This window comes from Gossypium arboreum, chromosome 2 (assembly GCF_025698485.1).
Source record: "Gossypium arboreum isolate Shixiya-1 chromosome 2, ASM2569848v2, whole genome shotgun sequence".
NCBI classification, from domain to species: Eukaryota; Viridiplantae; Streptophyta; class Magnoliopsida; order Malvales; family Malvaceae; genus Gossypium; species Gossypium arboreum.
Genome location: NC_069071.1, coordinates 4,633,561 through 4,647,583, shown reverse-complemented (window position 1 = coordinate 4,647,583; position 14,023 = coordinate 4,633,561). Strand labels below are relative to the sequence as shown.

General features: G+C 34.8%; 1 non-coding gene across 1 annotated transcript; it reads right to left on the bottom strand.

The window, feature by feature from the left end:
• Positions 1–13,319: 13,319 nt before the first annotated feature.
• On the bottom strand, positions 13,320–13,426 carry LOC128289754 (small nucleolar RNA R71). Its single transcript, XR_008279399.1, has one exon. It is a non-coding gene; the product is annotated as a small nucleolar RNA R71 (small nucleolar RNA).
• Between the last annotated feature and the right edge of the window lie 597 nt (positions 13,427–14,023).

The window sequence follows — 14,023 nt, the reverse complement described above, 5'->3', positions numbered from 1 at the left end:
TTTTGACAAAGGAGGGTACGTTATGGGCTCTCATTCTAATTCTCGGCCTAAGGCTCTTGCAATCCGCCTTTCTCGATCTTTCTGCAACTTTTTTCTTCTTTGTCACATATCCAGTTCGAAACCTAAACCATATCGAGCCTTATGGGGTACTGGTTTTAGAGCTCTAACTATCCCTTGCCGATATCTTTCCAAACATTTCCTTGCTCGGGTTCCCTTTCCCACAGTCAGCTCAACTCCCATCTTGGTATTCCTCGACAACTTAGGCATGGGAATTTTATTTCCTTCAGCAACGAACGTAGTATTGATGAATTCGAAGGAACAGAAGGAACATTCTACTGCATCCTTGCTTACTTCGAGGTATGGTGTACCAGTAGAGATAGATGCGACAATGTCTTCCTCACCCACGATAGTGACCAAAAGACCATCCATGATAAACTTCACTTTTTGATGGAGAGATGAAGGAACTGCCTCAGCAGAGTGGATCCAAGGCCTTCCTAAAAGGCAATTATATGAAGGCGTGATGTCTATGACCTGAAGCTCGATGTCATATATATAGGGGCCCACTTCTAGAGGAATTTCAATTTTTCCCATGACTTCTCGTCTTGTCCCATCGAATGCTCTTACTGTGGAGTGACAAGGCCTTAGATAAGACAGATCAATTAGAATTCTAGAAAGTGTGGCCAAAGGCATGACATTGAGTGCAGACCCGTTATCAATGAGCACATTCGGTATTATATAACCCTTGCAACGGGTTGTGATATGCAATGCTTTTACGGAGCCCCTACCATTTGGCGGTATTTCATCATCACTAAAAGAAATAAAATTATCCGCATTTAGGTTATTCACTCACCTATCAAGCTTTTTGACAGATATATTGCTTACCACATAAGCTTGATTTAACACTTTCAACAAAGCATTCCGATGTGGTTCTGAATTCAATAGTAGGGATAATACCGAGATTCGTACCGGTTGTTTGCTTAACTGTTCCACGATGCTATATTCACTATGCTTGATGAACTTCAAGAATTCATGTGCTTCCTCTTCATTCACAGGCCTTTTAACTTTTTGTTCGGACAGAGTATCAAGTTCGACCTCGGCCTCATGCATTGGTGCCTTTCCTTTCTGGTTCGAGTCACTCATCTTTTTCATTGGTTCGACCACTTTAGAATAACACCTCCCACTGCGAGTGAAGTATCCTACTTCGCCAACATTTCCGGTCGTGATTTTGGATTTTTTACCTTCAGGTATGATAATGTTGACATCATATTTCCATGGTACTGCCTTGTTGTCTTTGTAAGGGAAAGGAGATGGTTCTTCAATTATCATTTTCGGTTTCACTTGTTCCTTTTTTGCATCGTAATAAATCACCAACGGTCGATCGGCGCTATAAGGGAAACTTGATGGTTGATTGTCAGAAGCACATACTTCTCCCTCATTAGCCTCTTTGTTAAAGATCTCAATCTCCTTGTTGTCCATCATGTCTTGAAGTAACTTTCTAAATTCCTCACAAGACTGAATGTCATGCCCTTCAATACCATGGAAGTCACAAAAACATTGACTTTTTATACTTCCTTCTTTAAAAATTATGTAGGGTCGACAGAACAGCCCATTTTCAACCATCACCTTACATATCTTCTGTAAAGGTGTCTTTATTTCGAAAACATAGCTTTTGGTTCGCCACTTGTCTTCCTCGGTTACCGCGCTCACATTCCCTTCAGTTTGGTTAGGGAGTGGATTTCCAGTTGTATTGCTAGTATCATCAAATTATAAGATGCCTGCATCAATGAGGCCTTGAACCCTCCTTTTAAATGCCAGACAATTTTCTATGGAATGCCCCTGGTTTCCGGTGTGGTACATGCAACTGGCATTAGGATCGTACCATTTTGGGTATGGAGGCTTCAAGGGTGCTATATAATGTGGGGATATTAATTGCTTTTCCAACAGTTTTAAGTATAGCTCTTCGTATGACACGAGAATTGGGGTGAACTGGGGTTTTTCAGGATTGGATCTTGTCGGTCTTTGTTCATCTTTAGGTTGGCTTTGAGCTGGAATGGTATTCTATGAGAACGTAGTGACTGGTCTTTGGTTATTTGCGGCGTAGACGGGGTAAGAAGGATAATGTCTCGCCATCAGATCTCTGGTTTCTTGTTGTGACTTTGCCAACTGTTCCTGTAATTCCCTTTGTATTCTTTCCATCCTCTCAATCCTTTCGTTAAATTCAACCTCCATCACTCTAACTTGTCGACGTGTCCTATATGAGTGACGTGATTCCAGGCTTGTAGTGTCACAGCTGTGGATTATACGGTTTTAGCCTCAGTGAATGATTAGGGTGATATGTACATGCAATGAATGAATGAATGAACAAATTTCAAGTGAATGTTAGTCATGAATGCGTATGCAAGAATTTGGTGTTGATTTCAAGATAGCCCCTGTTTAGGCATTTCATTCATCAAAAGAGTCTTTTACAAAACATTTTGTTGTCATCATACAAACTTTTTGGCTATATCGCTATATTTCTTCACTCGTTCTAAGAATTCCGATATGTTTGATCTTCGGCTCGAGGGGAACTGGCAACTGAGAACTTCGGCTTCATCTGATAGTTGTACCATGTGTATGGCTGCTATACGAATTTCATTGATCAAATAGCTCAATTTCTCGTCCTTTTCATAGAGGGTTCTTCCGTAGGCACGAGTATCTCTGTCATACTGACTATTCTTTTCTTGCAAGGCTTCTAGGAGAGTATCTAGCTGTTGTTGACGAGCTTGTAGCGTCTCTTCTAATTCGCATATTTTATCTCTCAGCTCTCGACGTTCAGATCGACTAGCTATTAATTCGGTAGACACAGTTTCGTATTCTGCATTCTTCTTTCTTAGCTCTAACATAGCCCGCGCAGCTTTTCCCTCTTCTTTCTTCGCTTTCCTTTTCCAGAATTCCATCCCGCCTTTGATGTTGCTTAATTCTTCTTTCCATTCCGCTGATGACTTGCCCAGCCCACTATTCTTTATATTGCCTCTGAATTTCTTATTTTCCAGATGAAGATCTCTTAAGTCATTTCTTACGATCTCAGCTTCTCTTTGAACTTTCTCGACTCTGGATCTTTCAATTTGAACATCAATCTTCAGCTGGTAATTTTCCTTTTAAAGAGCACCAAGGTCCCGTGACATCTTGGCTTTTTCTCGTTCAAATTTCAGTCTTGCCATTTCTAGCTCGGATGGAATTTCTTCCGAGAAAGGATTCTGGAAGGTATAATTCGTTGACGACACTTGCTGACTATTCACTCGTTGTTTTCTCCATAATCATAATCCTGGGTGAAAGTATCATCGTATAGAGCCAATTCCATCAGATGAATTTTCTTCCAAGACTTCACCGTATCTCGGACCCTTTTCATATAACCCTCGCCTGCAAAAGCAAATTCAGACTGTTCTAATCCTCCAGTGGCGGGTATGAATTGTCGCGAAAAAAACTGCCTCTGGGCCAATAACGGAGTATAACCTACTCCTCCCCATAATCTGAGCAGTGGCACCCAATCTTGGTTTCCAACCTTGTATAACAGAACTGAAGGGTGAATCCACGGTTCTCTCCAGGTTACATCTTCAGCTCGGAGGTTCTGAAAAACTGAAACCCAATGCTCTTCGGTGACATTCTTTGGCCATTCTCTCTCAAGATAGGCTTCCAACGAGGCGAAGGTTTTTGAAAACATGTGGTACGGTGTGCGCTCTACTTTTCAGAAATGGCTCAAAATCCAAACATTAAGCAATTGCGCACATCCGATAAAGCGTCCTTCCCCTTTCCTCCTACAACTGCTTAGGGATCTGAAGGTCTCGGCCAAAATAGTTGGGATAGGATTGATTCCTTGTTTTAACTTTTCAAAGAAGTCCACTACTGCAACCTCTATATGTCCCAAAACTTTTGGGAAGACGACCAATCCATAAATGGCCAAAGCGAACAGATTCACTCTCTTCAAAATATCGGGATGATTTAGGACTAAATCCCGCAGGGAAAACCACGGAATACAGCTGATTTCATTCTTTTTCTTTATTTGTTTCTCGGACCATGTGTCAGTCAAGCCAGTCAACTTTACCAGCTTTTTCTTGAAAGTCATCGGCTTGGGCTCCTTCACATAAATCTTGTAGAATTGCACATTATCAATACGAATTAAAGCAGCGTACTCTTTCATCTATGTTGACGGCGATCAGGCTGGCTATATCCCCGTACCTTTCAGTGAAGATGCCTCTAGTGTTTGAATCCCACTATCTCCAAATCCGAGTCAAGTCATCAAGGTTATTCTGACGAACGTTCATAGTTATGTGCTCGGGTAGGTTGGGAATACATCCTTCCATTGGACTGTCCCCTTTTTCTTTCTGGGTTCTTAGAGACCAATCTCGGACCATAGTATTTTTCTCGGTTGTCTGTATAATCGACTCTTCCATTAGAAACCCGTTTTTGGCAACCGATCTTTAATCAACACCCTCCCGATATGATGCCTATAATGCATGATGCAAAATTAAAACAAAGACAAATACCTTGGTTATTACGACAAATATGAACAGAGGAACCTTACGAAAAACCCAAATAAAAAGTGTAAAGAAATAAAAGGTAAGAGGCGTTTCTCCCATGTACTTATTTTGGTGACTATTAACGGACAGAGGTTCGGCATGGCTCTAGTTAGGTGGCTCGTATGGTTCACTATATGCGGTTTCAGTTCTAGACAAGTACTCGAATTGTTCGTACTATCATCTGTTAAGACTAGTACGAAGCCTCGGTCGTAGCCCATCACAGGCTCACGGATTCAATTGAGGGATTACATTTACTTATGCCTATGCGGAGGGACAAGTTAACTCACGAAAGCATAAGTCGTATGTAACCCGGAAGTATTCACTAGCCTGTGCGGAGGGACAAGTTAACTCACGAAGGCATAGTGTTTACTTCCACTTAAGCGGACGGAGCTCGGGTAGAGAGTTCATGTTATGCAAAAATGCAAGTGCTCGGTGTGTAGGGAGAAACTCACAAACCTTTTCGTTTTTATTTAAAACTAAAAAAAAACTAAAATTATAAAGACTTAGAGCTGAAAAGCAAAAGATAAAACAAGTTAGAAAAACATTTACGACATGATGCAAATGCATGATTTTTTTTGAAAACAAAATTTGAGGATCACGACTAGATATTAATTTGAACAAGGAAATTCGAAAATTTGACAACACGCATTTAATTCGACTCGACTCTCGAAAATAAGTCCCCAGCGGAGTCGTCAGCTGTAGCAACGTAAAAATTTCCTTTCGGTTGCTAATTGAGGTGACTTATTGGAAATTTGAAAAAAACCGACTTTTGGTTTTATTAAAAAAAGAGGTCGCCACTGATCTTTTTTCTTAGGTGTGATCGGACACCTAATGAATCCTCTTTTTCAAAGAAAAATTTATTTTTGGATAACAAAAAGGCCAAGTTTAAGTCTACGTCAAAATTCAGAGAAAAATTAGGGTTCGAGAGTCGGTTACGCACGAGGAAGGTATTAGCACCCTCGTAACGCCCAAAATTGGTATCTTATTGAACATGTGTTGTCTGAAATTTCAAAAATGTGAGTTCAATGTAACATTTAATCATGATCCGGTCAAAAAACGAGAATTTTTTAAATTTTGATTTTTTTTGAGAAGGACGTTCCGTTTTCAATACGAGCCGATGTGATTCATCCAACATAGCGATGAAATCAACGACTTAGTGTTAAATCGGTACTTTACCTTATGCATCGAAATTAATTAAAAATAATAATAAGATTTTCGAAGTAATGAAAAGCAACTTGATACGAATTCAAACAAATAAAAGAATGAGTTAGAAATGTATCATGGAAAATAATAAATAAGACGATAATATTAAAAAAAGATCTTGATGCATGCGATATTTAAGCGTAATAACAAAATTAAACACGAAATAAAAATAATGAATGTATATATACATATAATAATAGTTAGTAAAATGATGGAAACAAGATATTAAGAACATTAATAATGTTACCTATATACATACATACATATATTAAAATATAAACATAATAATAGTATTGCAACGTATATATATAACATATATAAAACATATACAATATATATACATATATTAAAAATGATAATAATATAAAAAACTGTTTATACACATTACATAAATGCACACACAAATATATATAAATAATAATGGTGGTAGAAATATACAATATAAAATATACATACAATAGTATAAAAGGTATATAACTAATAATATTAAAATATATACATAATAGTATATAAAAATATAATATATATAAAAAAACATATACACACAACATATATGAAATATATATATATATATATATCTATATATATATATATAGATATAGTATTAAAAATGTACATAATATATACATATTAGAAATAAAACAACTAATAATAATACTACCTAAATATATACATACGTAATAAAACATATAATAATAATAATAATAATAATAATAATAATAATAATAATAATAATAATATTTTTTTTAAAAAAATTAACAATACTTCATAAATATATACATATATATATATATTAAAAATGATTACATAATAATATTTAAAGTATATACATATAATATAGTTATTGAAAATACATACAATATATATAGTATTAAAATGTACATAATAGTTATTAAAATATACGTATGAGATAATATCAAAAATATATACATAAGATGATATATAAATAATCTAAATAATATAATATTGAAAATATATATATACATAATCAAAACATATACTTAACGTAGTATTAAAATATGAATACATAATATATATATATTAGGAATAAAAGTAACATAAAAAAACAACTATAAATATATATGAAAGTATATATATATATATATATATATATATAGTATTAATTGAAACTAAAATAATGCTAATAATAGTAGAAATATACTAATAATGATAATAATAATAATAGTAATAATATAAATATTATATACATACAAGTGTAATAATAATAATAAATAACAATAATAATAATAAATATATAAAAAAGCAGAATGAAAAATTAATTATTAAAGCATCAAAATGATAAAAAGGGATTTAATTGAAAACAAAATAGAAAACTCGGGATAGATTTTAAAATAAAAACAAAAGAGAAGGACTTATTTGAACATGCACAAAACAAAGGGGGATCAAAAGCGCAATATTTCAAACTATTAAAATGCTGCGCAATAAGAGGGACTAATTTATAAATCAGATTAAATTTCAGGGCCAATTTATAAACAAAAGATAACTTGATTGCGAAATATGAAAATTCGGAAGGATCGATTGTGCAAATATACCATTGAATTAAAAACACGCGGATCCTAGGCGGATTCGGGTCGGCCTTGATCAAAACGGCGTCGTTTTATGTTAAAATGGGAAGGGACCAAAACGCATCCTATAAAAGTTAAAAAATTTTTTAAAAAATCATTTGAAACCGGGGAAAGAAAAAAAAAAGAGAGGGGGGAGAGAAAAGAGATTTCCGACCATGGGCCGATCACTGGTCCGACTGTCGAACCGCCGTCCGTCGCCGGCACCGGCCACTGTGCACGGTGGCAGGAAAAGGTAAATTTCCCTTTTTTATTATATTTTTTATATGTTTTAATATATATATGTGAGAAAATAGGCCCAAAAACGAAACTAAAATGGGATTAAAAAATCACCTTAGGTTTTTATGCTTTCGGTTCTTCGATCTCTGATATTGGTTTGATTTGATGCTATTCTTGTATTTAAGTATTGATAGAATTGCTACTTTTGCTCAAAAGTCGAATGTTTTTCTTATTTTTTTGCTTGAACTGCCGAAGAAGAAGAGAAAAAATTAGATTTGGCTTTTTTATAGCCTTTTACAATGCCCTAAATCTTATTGTTTGCGTATTTACTTGATTTTGCAGGTGCGGTGGGTGGAGGACATAACCGGTGGGGCGGTGCTGCAGGGCCGTTAGAGGCAAGTGGGCAGGTGGTTCGGTGCCGAATGCTAGGGGCCTAGGGTTAGTTTTCTGATTTTGGGTTTTTAGGTTTAGTGGGCTTCTGAATTGGGTCCAATATTTGGGTTTTGTAATGGGTTTTGGGTAGTTTTAGGTTTTAGTGTGTTATTGGGCTGACGGGTTAGGGTTTAAGTGTGGGTTTTGTAAAATCTAAATGGGCCATTCGGGTTTAATGTACATTGGGCTAAAATTGGCCTACAATAGTTTTCTTCAAAATTCTCTAATGGCTCTTTATTCTCTTCTTCTATTTGATATTTATAGACTTTAGAATGCTCAAAAATCCTAAAAATTTCTTTTTTTTTGCGTGTTTGGGAAGCAAATTACGAAATCAACACTGCCTGGCACATGGCCATGTGTCCAGGCCGTGTGACTCATACTGCCATGTTTCAGCACGTGTGGTTCCTGAAAACTGCTTTTTTTTTGTTCAATTTTCACTCATTTTTCGCTTCTTCCAAATGCTCACCTAAGTTTAGAAACATAAATTCAAAAGATTAGGAGCATAAAATTCACCAATTTGCATGAATAATCATCCAAAAACGTATTAAGGACGGGATTAAATATGTTACTTTTATCACTTATCACCCAGCCCATGTGTCTAACCGTGTAACTCATTGACTTGGCATACACAGCCGTGTGCTAGCTCGTGTAACCCATTGACTTGAAAGACACGATCGTGTTTCAAATAGTTTCTCAAGTTGTGTGAAACTTGCACCTAAAACAATAAAGCAAGCACGACCGTGTGGGGTGATTTTGTGTGACACGCGACTGTATGACAGCCAGTGTCCCAGGCCGTTGCACTCACCATTTAACCCCTAAGTCAAGTCAATTCAATACCAAATCTTGCCCAACAAGGTACACCAATAAGACATACATTTCTTTGATCAAAACACTCTTAATACACTCTTAAACATGTCAAAACAATCAACCTATAGCTTCTAACTAATATACCATTCATAGGCACCTCAATTCATAACTAAACATTCAAATAACCTAACAAGATTTTGTCTAATATCAATTTCCAATTGAAACTCCCAAAACTAACCATATTATTATTATTATTATTATTATTATTACATTTTGAACATGCTACAAAGTTTACCAAATAAACATCAAGATTTCCATTTATACATAAGATTTCATATTCCAACATTACAAAACATGCTTAAAAGAAGCTAACAAATCTTCTTAATTATCCATTACCAAAAAACATTAACAACTTACAAACAAAACCTATATAAACATGCCACAACCCAAAAAGAGATACAAAAGCTACCAAAAAAATGATTGGATAGTGTGAGCTTTTTAATCGATCCATCCAAACAGTCCGCAACTGATAGCTACAAAATAACATGAAAAAAAAACAATTAAGCTTAAATAGCTTAGTAAGATCATAGTATATCATCTACTTAACTTAATTAAAATAATCAATTTAAAGTTATAACATGCTCATCCTAATCTTCAAAATACATGGTACGTTTATTTTCACATTCAACCAAATCGAAATAGACATCTTTTGTGGAAATTTATCATAATAAGATTATACTTATTCCATGTAATAATCCATAAATAAACCTTACATACACGTATATAACTAGTCCATAAGACTCCATAACATTTAGTCTAAATCACTAGTACTCAATTCACATACTCAGTAATTACTCCATTTTCAGGGGCATCATAGATGCAAAACAGAGGCATATATGTGCAATCAGGGGCACCAAAGTACAAACAGGGGCACGCATGTGGAAATAGGGGCATCGATGTGCAAACAGTGGCACAAATGTGCTAATAGGGGCACTGATGTGCAAACAAGGGCACTGATGTGCTAACAAGGGCACCGATGTGCAAATAGGGGCACCGAAGTGTATACATAAATAATTGCAATTCACATAGTTATATAAATAACTAAAATAATTTCACATTTATATATAAATCAATTAAATAGAAATCAGTAATCTAAAACACAAATAAATTACAAATCTAAAGCAAAACACTATAATCTTATCTACGATCCACTCCCAATTCAAATGTAAGGACTATTATACAATTTTTCCTTTCATTGGTTATTATCTTTATGACTTTTGTCTTGATCTATATAGTAATTAAATACATTCTATTAAATTCATATACATTTCACACTCAATTTAATGCATAAAACCCTTAACTTTTATTAATTACACATTTTTCCTAAACTTTTATATTTTTTACAATTTAGCCCTTAACTTAAAATCTCCAAAATTTAGCAAAATTTTCTAGATACCCAAGCTTGCCAAATTTATTTCCATATTAGTACAATACATAATTATTCAAAATTCATAAGATTACTATGTATATTTTAACATTTCAACAAATAAATCCTTAATTCAAAAACTAACAAGATTACTTAATAAACTACTTCTAATTAACAACAAAGACCCCAAATCATCTATTTAACATCCTAAAGAATAAGAATTCTTCAATGTTACATTTCAAAATTCTTGACAATTTCCAAAATAAAACTATGGGTTAGCTAGACCTAGTTGCAACGATTTCAAAAACATAAAATTTTCTAGAAACGGATTTAAAATGAGCTTACATGCAACCCAATAGTTATGGCTGAACCTCAAGCTTGAGAACAATGGTGTTTTAACCCCTCAATTTTGGTTGCTACCGGAGAGAGGTAATGATTCATCATTTGTATTTTATTTCTTTTAGTTATATTTTATAATTACAATTTTATAGTTAGTTCTAAACTTACAATTTTAACAATTAATAGGCCCATAACCGTCCACCCATTAACCTTATGGCTTAATTATTTCATAAGCCCTCTTCCATTAAATAATTAAACTATCAAGTTAATGCAATTTAATAATTACTAAGTTTTGTGTCTTCCACAATTTAGTCCTTTTATTCAATTAACTAACTAAACATTAAAATTTCCTTCCCAAAATTTAATACAACCCTAATGTAACTTAATAAACATCAATTAAATAATAAAATATGATTTCACATATCAGAATTGTGGTCCTGAAATCACTATTTTTGACACCACTGAAAAATAGGATATTACATGTTTTTTTTTGTTTTTTTTTTTGGGATAAATACTTGTATATTTTTTGTATTTTTATTATATCTTCTTTTGTTTTCTTTTCCATTTGCTTGAGGACAAGTAATGACTTAAGTGTGGGGGTATTTGACCTACCACAAATCGTAGTGGCAGTTTAGGTACTTTTCGACACTGAACGAGCTTGTTTTCTAGTCATTTTAATGTTTTTGATAAACCATAATATATACATATTTTTTACCCCATGTTTAACATATTTATGTATGATTTTTCTTTAGTTTCATTGAATTCAATGCTCCTAATCTTTTAAATTCATGTTTTATACTTAGGCGAGTATAGGAAGGCAAAAAGAGCAAGAAATGGGCCAAAAACAGACAAAAATGGGCCTAATTCAGTGTTTCACATGGCTCAGGCACTTCCACACGAGTAAAACACACACCCGTGTTAGGCACACGGGCAGGTCACACATTTTTATGTCATGGCCGTGTCGACTAAAAACCAAGTCAGAATTGCACACGGGCTGAGGACCTTCACACGGGCGTGGCACACGGCCGTGTTCCTGTTGAGCCCAAGTCTAATTCTACTCTGAAAAGGCTAATTTTGAAGGTTTGAAAGCATTCCAAAGTCTATATAAACACCCTAGAAGAGGATTAAAGGGGACACGGAGAATAGAAGGTAGAAATAGTAAAAAATAGTCAAGAACAGCCATTGGGATCAGCTCAGAAAGAGAATCTACATCAAGGCTGAAGATTTCCATCCAATTTCCTAGAAGTCCTTTGGGTTTCTTTATGTTTTGTGGTTTTCCAAATTTTGAGATGTTTTCTATTATTATGAACTAAACTCCCTAAATACCTAAGGGAGATGAAACCTAAGACGAATCTTATTACTCTTTGAATTATATGATAAATACTTGTTCTTATTCTTAATTGTGAGATTTAACCCTTGCTTTAATATTCCAGGATATTAATTCAAGTTTTTGATGTGCTTATTCAGTGGAGCAAAAGTCCCTATTTAAGAGTAGATCGTTCATAATTAAGCGGAGTTGCATGATATCCTAGAGATAGGACGAAATAAATCTGTCGGATTAGAGTAAAATCTAATAAGGGAATCCATAGATCGAGTTAATGCGACAATAGGGGTTTTAATTAGAAAGAGATTTCGATTAATCAACCTAGAGTCAGTTGTTTTTAGTCTCAAGAGAGATATTAACATAAATTAGGGATTCCTATGGATTAAGTCAAGCGAATAAATCGTCTAATTCAGAGGTAATAAGTGAAGTTTAGGTGAATTTTTCCTTGGGTATTGTTTTTTCCATCGGTTTTCCAAAAGTATTTTCCAACTTTAATCTCTGTCGTAATCTTAGTAATTAGATAATTAGTTTTAGATTAAAAATTCTCTTAATTGTAGGCTAGATAATAAAAAGATAGTAATTACTAGTACTTTTAGTCCTCATGGATACGATATTGCCGGTCTCACCATAACTATACTACTGTTCGATATGTGCGCTTGCCTTAGTCGAATTTTTAGTTAGCTTAGCGACCATCAAGTTTTTGGCGACGTTGTTGAGGAGTAAGATTTTAGGAACGCTTAATTTTTATTACTTTAGCCATTATTTTTTTATTTTTTTGCAATTTAATTTTGTTTTTATTTTTAATTACTAAATTTTATTTTATTTACTTCTGGAAGGTTTTTATAGTTTATGACTAGAAGGAACCCGTCAGAATCTCTACTTTTTGATAGCGAAATCGAAAGCACAGCTCGCAGAAACTGAAGAGAAATAAGGCGAAGCCTACAATACATAGAGGAAGAGTGAAAGGCTGATATCCATACCACACCGAGGAGATGACTGATAATCAGAATAACCCATTACCTCCTGTGGTTGCTGCAAATCCAGTAAAATGAGAATCCTGTTCCCCGTACTATGTATGATTATGCTAAACCTACTTTAACAAGAACTGAATCGAGTATAGTTAGACTTGCTGTTGCTGCAAATAATTTTGAACTGAAACCTAACACTATTCAAATGATACAACAGTTTGTTCAGTTTGATGGTTTGCAGGACGAGGATCCAAACACTCATTTAGCAAATTTTCTGGAATTCTGCGACACTTTTAAGATCAATGGCGTTCCTGACATGCCATTCGCCTTCGGTTGTTTCCATTCTCATTGAGGAATAATGCTGAATAATGGTTGAACTTGTTACCGTGAGGGTCAATCACCACTTGGGAACAAATGACCGAAAAATTTTTGCTTAAATATTTTTCGGTGGCTAAAATGGCTAAATTAAGGAATGCTATCTCTTTTTTTGTGCAGATAGATTTAGAAACACTTTATGATGCATGGGAGAGATACAAAGATCTATTGAGAAGGTGCACTCACCATGGATTACCTCTATGGCTGCAGGTTCAGACTTTTTACAATGGTGTAAACCCCTCAACAAAAAATCTGATCGATGTAGCCGCTGGTGGAACTTTAAACAACAAAACACCTGAAGAGGCTTACGAATTTATTGAAGAGATGTCACTGAATAACTACCAGTGGTAAGTCATGAGAACAAAGCCGACAAAAGCAGTTGGTGTTTTCAACCTCGACGTGGTCGCTATGCTCTCTAACCAGGTAGAACTTTTAAATAAAAAAATTGATGGTTTGTATAGTTCTACTTAGGTACATCTAGTGTTGAGGTGTGATTCAAATGGAGGAGGAGTGCAGAACATAGACTATCCATCCTTCAACCTTGGCACTGAGGAGGAACAAGTCCACTATATGGGTAATAATTCTAGACCTTAAAATAACCCGTATAGTAACACTTATAATGCAGGATGGAGGAACCATCCCAATTTCTCGTGGGGTGGGGTGGTCAAGGAAATCAAAAACCACAACATCTTCCAGGTTTTGAACAACCACCTTACCAACAAGAGAAGAAACCGAACCTTGAAGAGATGCTCACAAAATTCATCTCGGTGTCAGAAACTCATTTTCAAAAT